Genomic DNA, 11,894 nt, shown 5'->3' with positions numbered 1-11,894 from the left:
GGTAGATGGAAACAATTTTCTCCCATTCTGTAGGTTGCCTGTTAACCTCTGATGGTAGTTTCTTTTGCTGTGGCAAAGCTCTGTAGTTTAATTAGATCCCATTTGTCAATTTTGGCTTTTGTTTGCCACTTGCTTTTTGGTGTGTTTAGACATGAAAGTCCTTGCCCATGCCTATGGCCTGAATGGTATTGCCTAGGTTTTCTTCTAGGGTTGGTTTTATGATTTTAGGTCTAACATTTAAGGTCTTTAATCCATCTTGAATTAATTTTTGTATCAGGTGTAAGGAAGGGATCCAGTTCAGCTTTCTACTTATTGCTAGCCAGTTTTCCAGTAACATTTATTAAAATAGGAGAATCCTTTCCCCATTTCATGTTTTTTGTCAGGTTTGTCAAAGGTCAAGATGGTTGTACATGGTGTTATTATTTCTGAGGGCTCTGTTCTGTTCCATTGGTCTATATCTCTGTTTTGGTACCCAGTACCATGCTGTTTTGGCGTACCTGTAGCCTCATGGCATAATTTGAAAGTCGGTAGTGTGATGCCTCCAGCTTTGTTCTTTTTGCTTAGGATTGGTCTTGGCATGCAGGGCTCTTTTTGGTTCCATATGAACTTTAAAGTAGTTTTTGTCCAATTCTGTGAAGAAAGTCATTGTAGCTTGTTGGGGATGGCACTGAATCTATAAATTACCTTGGGCAGTATGGCCATTTTCATGATATTGATTCTTCCTATCCATGAGCATGGTAGGTTCTTTTCATTTGTTTGTGTCCTCTTTTATTTCGTCGAGCAGTGTTTTGTAGTTCTCCTTGAATAGGTCCTTCACATCCCTTTAAAGTTGGATTCCTAGTATTTATTCTCTTTGAATCAATTGTGAATGGGGAGTTCACTCATGATTTTGGCTCTCTGTTTTGTCTGTTATTGGTGTATAGGAATGCTTGTGATTTTTGCACATTGATTTTGTATCCTGAGACTTTGCTGAGTGGCTTATCAGCTTAAGGAGATTTTGGGCTGAGACAATGGGGTTCTGTAAATATACAATCATGTCATCTGCAAACAGGGACAATTTGACTTCTTCTTTTCCTAACTGAATACCCTTTATTTCCTTTCTCCTGCCTGATCACCCTGGCCAGAAACTTCCAACACTATGTTGAATAGGAGTGGTGAGAGAGGGCATCTTCTGTCTTGTGCCAGTTTTCAAAGGGATGCTTCCAGTTTTTGCCCATTCAGTATGATATTAGCTGTGGGTTTGTCAGAAATATCTCTTATTATTTGAGATACGTCCCATCAATACCTAATTTATTGAGAGTTTTTAAGCATGAAGGGCTGTTGAATTTTGTCAAAGGGCCTTTTCTGGCTGGGTGCGGTGGCTCAAGCCTGTAATCCCAGCACTTTGGGAGGCCGAGATGGGCGGATCACACGAGGTCAGGAGATATCGAGACCATCCTGGCTAACACGGTGAAACCCTGTCTCTACTAAAAAAAAAAAAAAAAAAAAAAAATACAAAAAACTAGCTGGACGAGGTGGTGGCGTCTGTGGTCCCAGCTACTCGGGAGGCTGAGGCAGGAGAATGGCATAAACCCGGAGGCAGAGCTTGCAGTGAGCTGAGATCCAGCCACTGCACTCCAGCCTGGGCGGACAGAGCGAGACTCCGTCTCAAAAAAAAAAGAAAAAAGAAAAAAGAAAAAGGCCTTTCTGCCTTTATTGAGATAATCATGTGGTTTTTGTCTTTGGCTCCATTTATATGATGGATTACATGTATTGATTTGCATATGTTGAACCAGCCCTGCATCCCAGGGGTGAAGCCTACTTGATCATGGTGGATAAGCTTTTTGATGTGCTGCTGGATTTGGTTTGCCAGTATTTTATACAAGATTTCTGCATTGATGTTCATCAGGGATATTGGTCTAAAATTCTCTTTTTTCTGTTGTCTCTCTGCCAGGCTTTGGTATCAGGATGATGCTGGCCTCATAAAATGAGTTAGGGAGGATTTCCTCTTTTTCTATTGATTGGACTAGTTTCAGAAGGAATGGTACCAGCTCCTCCTTGTACCTCTGGTAGAATTCGGCTGTGAATCTGTATGGTCCTGCACTTTTTTTCGTTGGTAGGCTATTAATTATTGCCTCAATTTCAGAACCTGTTATGGTCTGTTCAGGGATTCAAACTTCTTCCTGGTTTAGTCTTAGGAGGTGTATGTGTCCAGGAATTTATCCATTTCTTCTAGATTTTCTAGTTTGTTTGCATAGAGGTGTTTATCATATTCTCTGATGGTAGTTTGTATTTCTGTGGGATCAGTGGTGATAACCCATTTATCATTTTTTATTGCATCTATTTGATTCTTCTCTCTTTTCTTCTTTATTAGTTTTGCTAGAAGTCTATCAATTTTACTGATCTTTTCAAAAACCAGCTCCTGGATTCATTGATCTTTTGAAGGGTTTTTTGTGTCTCTATCTCCTTCAGTTCTGCTCCTGGATTCATTGATTTTTTGAAGGGTTTTTTGTGTCTCTCTCTCCTTTAGTTCTGCTCTGATCTTAGTTATTTCTTGCCTTCTGCTAGCTTTTGAATGTGTTTGCTCTTGCTTCTCTAGTTCTTTTAATTTGATGTTAGGGTGTCAATTTTAGATCTTTCCTGCTTTCTCTTGTGGGCATTTAGTGCTATAAATTTCCCTCTACACATTGCTTTAAATGTGTCGCAGAGATTCTGGTATGTTGTGTCTTTGTTCTCATCGGTTTTCAAAGAACATCTTTATTTCTGCCTTCATTTTGTTATGTACCCAGTAATCAGTCAGGAGCAGGTTGCTCAGTTTCCATGTAGGTGAGAAGTTTTGAGTGAGTTTCTTAATCCTGAGTTCTAGTTTGATTGCACTGTGGTCTGAGAGACAGTTTGTTATAATTTCTGTTCTTCTTTTTTTTTTTTTCTTTTGAGATAGGGTCTCACTCTGTCACCCAGGCTGGAGTGCAGTGGTGCAGTCATAGCTCACTATACCCTCAAACTCCTGGGCTCAAGCAATTCTCCCACCTCAGACTCCCAAGCAACTGGGACTACAAGCCTGCAAGCAGGCACCACCATGCCTAGCTAATACTTGTATTTTTTGTAGAGATGGGGTCTTGCTGTATTGCCCAGGATGGAAATCATTTTTTGTTGTTGCTGGGGTTTTTTTTGTTTTTTTGTTTTGTTTGTTTTGTTTTGTTTTTTGAGACGGTGTTTTGCTCTTGTTGCCCAGGCTGGAGTGAAATGGCACGATCTTGGCTCACTACAACCTCCACCTCCCAGGTTCAAGCGATTCTCCTGCCTCAGTCTCCCGAGTAGTTGGGATTACAGGCATGCGCCACCATGCCCAACTAATTTATTTTTTCTTTTTTTGTATTTTTTTAGTAGAGACAGGATTTCTCCACATTGGTCAGGCTGGTCTCGAACTCCCGACCTCAGGTGATCCACCCGCCTTGGCCTCCAAAAGTGCTGGGACTACAGGCATGAGCCACTGCACCCGGCCTCAGCATAGAATCTTTAAAGTTATCAGGCCGGTGTGGTGGCATCATGCCTATAATCCCAGCACTTTGGGAGGCAGATGCGGGCAAATCAGCAGAGGTCAGGAGTTTGATACCATGCTGGCCAACACGGTGAAATCCTGTCTCTATTAAAATTAAAAAAAAAAAAAAATTAGCCGGGCATGGTGGCAGCGCCTGTAATCCCAGCTACTTGGGAGGCTGAGGCAGGAGAATCACTCAAACCCGAGAGGCCAAGGTTGCAGTGAGCTGAGATCATGCCACTGCACTCCAGCCTGGGCAACAATCTGTGAAGAAAAATAAAGAAAAAGAGATGAGAGAGAAAGAGAAAGATAGAGGAAGGAAGGAAGGAAGGAAGGAAGGAAGGAAGGAAGGAAGGAAGGAAGGAAGGAAGGAAGGAAGGGGGGGAGGGAGGGAGGAAAGAAGGGGTAACACACACACATACACACACACAAAAAAAAACAGGCAAAGAATATGAACAGGCAATTCACAGAAGGAAAACCCAATGTCCCCCAAACATATGAATAGATGTTCAGCCACAATGACAATCAGAGAAATTGTAAAACTAAAACAGCAACAAGATATCATTTTACATTCATCAACTAAGCAAAAGCTAAAGTCTGATAATCCCAATTATTGATGAACATGTAGAAAAGGAAATTCTGACACATGCTGGTTAGAGTGTCAGTTGGTATGCCCTTGGAGAGCAAAGCAGAGATATTCACCACCCTCTTGTCCCAACTATTCCACTTACTATTCTAGGTAAATATCTTGCAGAGCGATCCCAGCACTGGTGCTATAGAATACATTTACAGGAATGTTTATTGCAACATTGTTTAAAACAAGAGAAAAAAACAACAAACATAAACAAAGTAAATGTTCACCAACAGGAGACTGGATAAACAAAGTATAATGTATAATGGAATATGTTGTAGCAGTTAAAATAAAGAAAAGCTACATGTATCATCATAGTCTATGCAGTATCAACTTGGATAAACCTCAAAAGTCATTAGTAGTGAGCAAAAAAAGCAGGTTGCAGAAGGATACATACAATATGATACCAGTTATATACAATGTTTATGGTTCAACTCTTTCAGTCTGGTTTATTGAGCTACAATTTGCAGACAGTGAAATTGACTAGCCTTTGTGTACAGTTTGTGAGTCTGGGTGAATGCATACCCTTAGGTAGACATCATCACAATCAAGATATAAAAGGGTTCCATCCTTCCCCAATATTGCACACTGCCCTATTGTAGTCGAGTCTTTCCCTCACCTCACATCTCCTGTAAACAGGGAGTCCGTGGCATTTTGAGTCTGTCTTCTTCCACTTAGCATATACCTTTGAGATTCAGAGATTCATTCATGTTGTTGAGTATCTCAATCGCCTTTTTTTTTTTTTTTTTTTTGAGACGGAGTCTCACTCTGTCGCCCGGGCTGGAGTGCAGTGGCCGGATCTCAGCTCACTGCAAGCTCCGCCTCCCAGGTTCACGCCATTCTCCTGCCTCAGCCTCCCGAGTAGCTGGGACTACAGGCGCCTGCCACCTCGCCCGGCTAGTTTTTTTTTTGTATTTTTTAGTAGAGACGGGGTTTCACAGTGTTAGCCAGGATGGTCTCGATCTCCTGACCTCGTGATCCGCCCTTCTCGGCCTCCCAAAGTGCTGGGATTACAGGCTTGAGCCACCGCGTCCGGCCTCAATCGCCTTTTTTAAACTGCTGAATAGTAGTCTACTGTGTGGATGTACCAATGTATTTATCCATTCTCTAGCTGAAGTGCAATTGACTTGTTTGTAGTTTGGGGGCAATTATAAATAAACCTCCTGTAAATATTTGTGAACCAACTTTTGTTTGAACACAAATTTTCATTTCTCCTAGTTAAACACCTAAAAATGGGATTGTTAAGTGTATGTTACATTTATTTATTTATTTATTTATTTATTTATTGAGACCAAGTCTTACTCTGTTGCCCAGGCTGGAGTGCAGTGGCACCATCTCAGCTCACTACAGCCTCTGCCTCCCAGGTTCAAGTGATTCTCCTGCCTCAGCCTCCCAAGTAGGTGGGATTACAGACACCAGCCACCATGCTGGGCTAATTTTTGTATTTTTAGTAGAGACGAGGTTTCACCATATTGGCCAGGCTGGTCTCAAACTCCTGACCTCAGGTGATCCACCTGCCTCAGCCACCCAAAATGCTGGGATTACAGGCGTGGGCCACCATGCCTGGCTTTATGTTCACTTAAAATTTTTTTCTTTTTCTTTTAATTTAAAATTATTTTTATTTATTTATTTTTGCTGAGGCTGGAATGCAGTGGCACAATCCCAGTTTACTGCAGCCTCAACCTCACAGGCTCAACTGATCCTCCTACTTCAGCCTCCTAAGCAGCTGGGACCACAGGAACACACCACCATATCCAGCTACATGTATTTTGTAGAGACAAGGTCTTACTGTGTTGCCCGGGCTGGTCTTGACTTCTGGGCTCACGCAATCCTTCTGCCTTTGGCCTCCGAAAGTGCTGGGATTATAGGCATAAGCCACTGTGTTGGCCTATTTGGCCATTTTTAGTTTAGTTATTAATTTTCTTACTACTGACTTTTGAGGATTCTTTACATTCTCAATAAAAGTCCTTTATCATATATCTGCTGTGCAAACATTTTTTCTCGGTTGTGGTTTGTTTTTCCATTTTCATAAGAGTGTCTTTTGAAAATCAGATGTTTTTAATTTTTATGAAATCTAGTTTAGCATATGTTTTTGTTTATGCTTCATGGATATAGAAGCTATATCTAAGAAACATTTTTCCTAATCTCAGCTTGCAAAGATTTTCTCCTGTGTTTCCTTTGGGAAGTATTTTAATTTTGAGGTTTGGATTTAGGTCTATGATCCATTTTGAAACAATTTTTGTTAAGTTGTGAGGTAGAGGTGGTCAAGGTTCTTTCTTTTTTTAAAAAAAATATATGCATAACTAGTTGTTCCAATATCATTTGTTGTTTGTTTGTTGAGACAGTCTTCCTCTTTCAACCAGGCTGAATAGAGTGCAGTGGTACAATCACAGGTCACTGCAGTCTCAAACTCAAGCAATCCTCCCACCTCAGGCTCCCAAGTGGCTGGGACTACAGGCACATATCACCACACATGGCTACTTTTTTTTTTTTTTTTTTTTTAAGAGACAGGGTCTTGCTATGTTGCCCAGCCTGGTCATGAACTGCTGGCCTCAAGCCATCCTCCTGCCTCAGCCTCCCAAAGCGTTGGGATTACAGGCGTGAGCAACCATGCCTGGCTGCAACACCATTTGTTGACATGACTACTATTTATCCATTTGATTGTCTTTGCCATTTTGTAAAAACCAACTGACCCTGAAGTGGGCAGATCGCTTGAGCCCAAGAGTTCAAGACCAGCCTGGGCAACATGGTGAAACCCTATCTCTATTATTAAAAAAAAAAAAAATCAACTGACCATGTATGTGTTGGTTTATGGAGTTTCAAAACATGGTTAACAGGATAGAGCTCTTCCTGTTAGGGAGAAGGAAAGGGGAATTTAGAATTTAGATAGATAAAATTATTTAATTTTTTTCAATATTTTTTATTAGTTAGTTAGTTTAGTTTAGTTTTTGAGATGGAGTCTCACTCTCGCCCAGGGTGGAATGCAGTGGCATGATCGTGGCTCATTGCAACCTCCATCTCCTGAGTTCAGGCAATTCTCCTGCCTCAGCCTCCTGAGTAGCTGGGATTACAGGCGTGTGCCACCACACCTGGGTATTTTTGTATTTTTAGTAGAGACGAGGTTTCACTATGTTGGCCAGGCTGTGTCTCGAACTCCTGACCTCAAGTGGTCTCTCCACCTCAGCCTTCCAAAGTGCTGGGATTACAGGCATAAGCCACCGCACCCAGTCTGTTTTGTTTCAATTGCAAATAAGAATGCATATATTTATGGGGTACCTAGGGATGTTCTATACATATGCACAGGTGTATGTGCAACCTCACAGGTGACATTCCCCAGGAAACACTCTGAGATGGATTGAGCAAGCAGGATTTTATTAAGCAGTGCCCTTGAAGGCCAGGCACACTGGCTCATGCCTGTAATCCCAGCAATCTGGGAAGCTGAGGATCACTTGAGCCCAGGAATTGGAATTCAAGACCAGCCTGGGCAATATAGCAAGACCCCCACCTCTACAAAAAATAAAAAATTATCTAGGCATGATGATGTATACCTGTAGTCCTAGCTACTCAGGAGGATGAGGCAGGAGGATCACTCAAATCCAGGAGTTAAGAGGCTGGCAGTGAGCCATGATTGCACGACCGCCACCTCCAACCTGGGTGACAGAGCAAGACACTGTCTCTTTAAAAAAAAAAAAAAAAAAAAAAAGGCGGGGCGCGGTGGCTCACACCTGTAGTCCCAGCACTTTGGGAGTCCAAGGCAAGCGGATCACAAGGTCAGGAGTTTGAGGCCAGCCTGGTCAATATGGTGAAACCCAGTCTCTAGTAAAAGTACAAAAAATTAGCCGGGCGTGGTGGCGGGCACCTGTAGTTCCAGTTGCTGGGGAGGCTGAGGCAGGAGAATGGCATGAACCTGGGAGGCGGAGCTTGCAGTGAGCCGAGATCCCGCCACTGCACTCCAGCCTGGGCAACAGAGCAAGACTCCATCTCAAAAAAAAAAAAAAAAAAGTGTTCTTGACAGCAAGAGGCCAGAAGGACGCAGGAACAAGCAATGGAGAAATGGCAAGAAGGTAAGCTTCCACTGAGCCCAGAAGGAGAACAGGAGCTGAAACAGCCATTCACACTTGTCCAGGCTTGGCCAAGATGGCTGGACCTCCACCCTTCCACAGACATGGGATATTGGGAGAAGGAGCTCTCTGTAGTTGAGACAGTTCCTGTGGACAGCATTCACAGAGGAGTCACAAACCCTTCATGGAAGGTGGTGTGAACCATGTGCCTCTGCAATCTGCCATAGTAGGGTTATACTTGTGTTTTATTTTTCTTTTTGAGATGGAATCTCACTCTTCCCGCCCAGGCTGGAGCGCAATGGCACGATCTCAGCTCACTGCAACCTCTACCTCCCAGGTTCATGCAGTTCTCCTGCCTCAGCCTCCCCAGTAGCTGGGACTACAGGTGTGCACCACCACGTCTGGCTAATTTTGTATTTTTAGTAGAGACGAGGTTTCACCATGTTGGTCAGGCTGGTCTTGAACTCCTAACCTCAAGTGATCCTCCCACCTCAGCCTCCCAAAGTGCTGGGATTACAGGTATAAGCCACCACCCTTAAGCCTCATGCTTTGTGTTTTCATCTGCATCTGCCACAAATGAGGAAGAAGGCCTTTTCATATTCTTGGAGGGAAGTTCTGGACAGGGTGACCAAGTAGCTTCAGGCCTTCCTGAGACACAAGGGAACCCCTCTGGAGCAGCCTCTAGAGTAGTGGAAGGCCAGGCAGACCTGGATCTAATTTGAGTCTTTTGTGACCTAACTCTGTGCTCTGAAGGGAGTGACTCAACTTCTCTAAGTCTCAGTTTCCCTCTCAGAAAATGACTGGGATTGTGATTAGCATGGGGGATAAAAAGGAAGGGAAGGAGATGTCCTTGCTTTAATCTAAACTCTGATCCTGTCCAAAGGATTTAAGGACATTTAGTCAAATTCAAAAGCCCAGCAAAGTTGTTCCCATGGGTCAGTTTGCAAGAGGGAACCAAGAACTAGGAAGAGGCTGGGCACAGTGGCTCACATCTGCAATCCCAGCACTTTGAGAGGCCGAGGTGGGTGGATTGTTTAAGGTTAGGAATTCAAGATTAGCCTGGGCAACATAGCAAGATTCCATCTCTGAAGAAAACGGGCCAGGAATGGTGGCTCACGCCTGTAATCCCAGCACTTTGGGAATCCGAGGCAGGCAGCATCACGAGGTCAGGAGATCGAGACCATCCTGGCTAACACGGTGAAACCCTGTCTCTACTAAAAACGCAAAAAATTAGCCAGGCGTGGCCGTGGGCGCCTGTAGTCCCAGCTACTTGGGAGACTGAGGCAGGAGAATGGCGTGAACCCAGAAAGCGGAGCTTGCAGTGAGCCCAGATTGCGCCACTGCACTCCAGCCTGGGAGACTGAGCGAGACTCCGTCTCAAAAAACAAAAAGAAAATGAAAAAAAACTAGCCAGGCATGGTGGTATGTGCCTGTAGTCCCAGCTGCTCAGGAGGCTGAGGCAGCAGGATCCCTTGAACCCAGGATTTTGAGGCTGCAGTGAACTGTGATCACACCATTGCACTCCAGCCTGGGTGACAGCGCAAGACCCTGTCTCAAAAATATATAGATAGATAGATAGATCTGAGAAGGACCATTGACAACATGCCAGGTTCAGTGTGGCCTTCTGAGCCTGGTTCCAGCCTTCTATCTCCTTAGGCCTGGGGTGTGGATGATGCCTGACCCGCTCACTCTGTTTGGGAGTTAAACAGTAAATTAAAGGGCTTCGTTATCTCATTTGAGAGTGGAGTAAAACACTCTGGAAAGGCTGGGGCATTCATAGCAATCAAGCTCTGAAAGGTTCTCAGTCGCTGGAAGGAATATCTTCTGATAGATTGCTCTTTTCTCTGAAATGTGGTTTACATCTCATGAGCAATTCCAGCAGCGTCCACTGCAGATGTTTTTGGCATCTTCACAAAGGAGTTAAAGAGATCAGACTCCTTCCCAAGAGAGAAAATCATCTTTGCAATGTCCAAAAAGATTCCCTGGGCACAGCTCCCTCTGCCGTGACCTGCCAAGAAATTCTGGGGCTGCTTAGGACCTGGGGTCATTCTCTAGCTCCAGGATACTCACCTGTGGTCAGCCACCACCTATGCATCGTGAGTCGCTCCACAAACCTTAAGTGAACATCACGTTGGGGAAGGCCATGCTTCGTCTCAGCCCTGCTCTTCCTGGGTTTACCATTCAAACTTGGCCCTGTGTAAATTCTACAGGAGTCACCCCTGGTTTTCCTGCCCACTGACTCAAATGACCAACATCTCAACACCTTCCTGGGGGTCAGACATGCAGAGACTCGCATTTTAGTGATCATAAAATTGAGGCACAATGTATCCAAAATAAACCTTCAGAATCTCAGACTCCAATCCTCTCCAGAATTAGTTTCCAGATTTTTAAAAATTTTATTTTATTTTTAGAGAGGGGTTCTTACTCTGTTGCCCAGGCTCCTCTTGAAGGGCTGGGCTCAAGCAATCCTCCCATCTCAGCCTTCCAAAGTGCTGAGATTACAAGCATGAGCCACCATGCCTGGCTCCTTAATAATAATAATAATAATAATAATAATTTCTTGCTCTGTCACCCAGGCTGGAGTGCAGTGGTGCCATCATAGCTCACAGCAGCCTCAAAATTCCAGGCTCAGGTGATCCTCCCACTTCAGCCTCCCAAGCCACTGGGGGACCACTGTGCTCACCACTGTGCCTGGCTACTTTTTAATTTTTTTGTAGGGAGAAAGTCATGCTATGTCGCCCAGGCTGATCTCAAACTCCTGGGCTCAAGTGATCCTCCCACCTTGGTCTCCCAAAATGCTGGGGTTACAGGCATCAGTCACTGTGTTGTTCCAGTTTCCAGAATATTAAAGAAATTAAGTTGGGTTAGCCTTAGGAACAGGCAAAATAATAACAGCAACAATTTTCCTCTGTTAGGCACTTCCCATTGGCCAGAACTGTACTCAGAACCAACACACATCACCCAGAATCCTTATAACAATCCCAATTTATAGATGGAAAAATTGAGGCACGGAGGTATGAATAGCAAGGGTGTGGAGGGCCTGCAACCTCTGTCTTTCACCAGGTCAACCTTTTGGTTCTTAGAAACCATGCAGGCAGGATAGGCATGATGGCTCATACCTGTAATCCCAGCACTTTGGGAGGCCGAGGCAGGCAGCTCACTTGAGGTCAGGAGTTCGAGACCAGCCTGGCCGACATGGCAAAACCCTGTCTCTACTAAAAATACAGAAATTAGCCAGGCGTGGTGGCGTACACCTGTAGTCCCAGCTAGTCAGGAGGCTGAGGCAAGAGAATTGCTTGAACCCAAGAGGCAGAGGTTGCAGGGAGCCAGGATCATGCCACTGCACTCCAGCCTGAGCAACAGAAACGACACGCAAGTCCTTAGTCATCGATTAAGACCAAAAAGAAAGAAAAAAAAGTGTTAAAAGGGCACAAGCTGAGGAGTGGGGAGGAGAGGAGAAGAGATAGATGGAGGTGAGCCCAGGTGCAGAGAGAAATAGGAAGGAAAGACTGAGTGGCCTCTTGTCCTGCTGCAGCCTTGCCTACGGACAACCTGGAGCTGTCACCCTCACCATGGTGCCTAGTGTTCCCTCACTGATCCGACCCATAGCTGTTCTTCATCACCTCTGTCTGCTAAGCCCTGGGGCAGCCCTGGGGAGACCCAAGGAAAGCTAGGTCCACGT

The sequence above is a fragment of the Rhinopithecus roxellana genome, chromosome 6, assembly GCF_007565055.1.
Source record: "Rhinopithecus roxellana isolate Shanxi Qingling chromosome 6, ASM756505v1, whole genome shotgun sequence".
In the NCBI taxonomy this organism is placed as follows: domain Eukaryota; kingdom Metazoa; phylum Chordata; class Mammalia; order Primates; family Cercopithecidae; genus Rhinopithecus; species Rhinopithecus roxellana.
The sequence above is the reverse complement of the archived record's forward strand: the minus strand, read 5'-3'. Positions refer to the sequence as shown.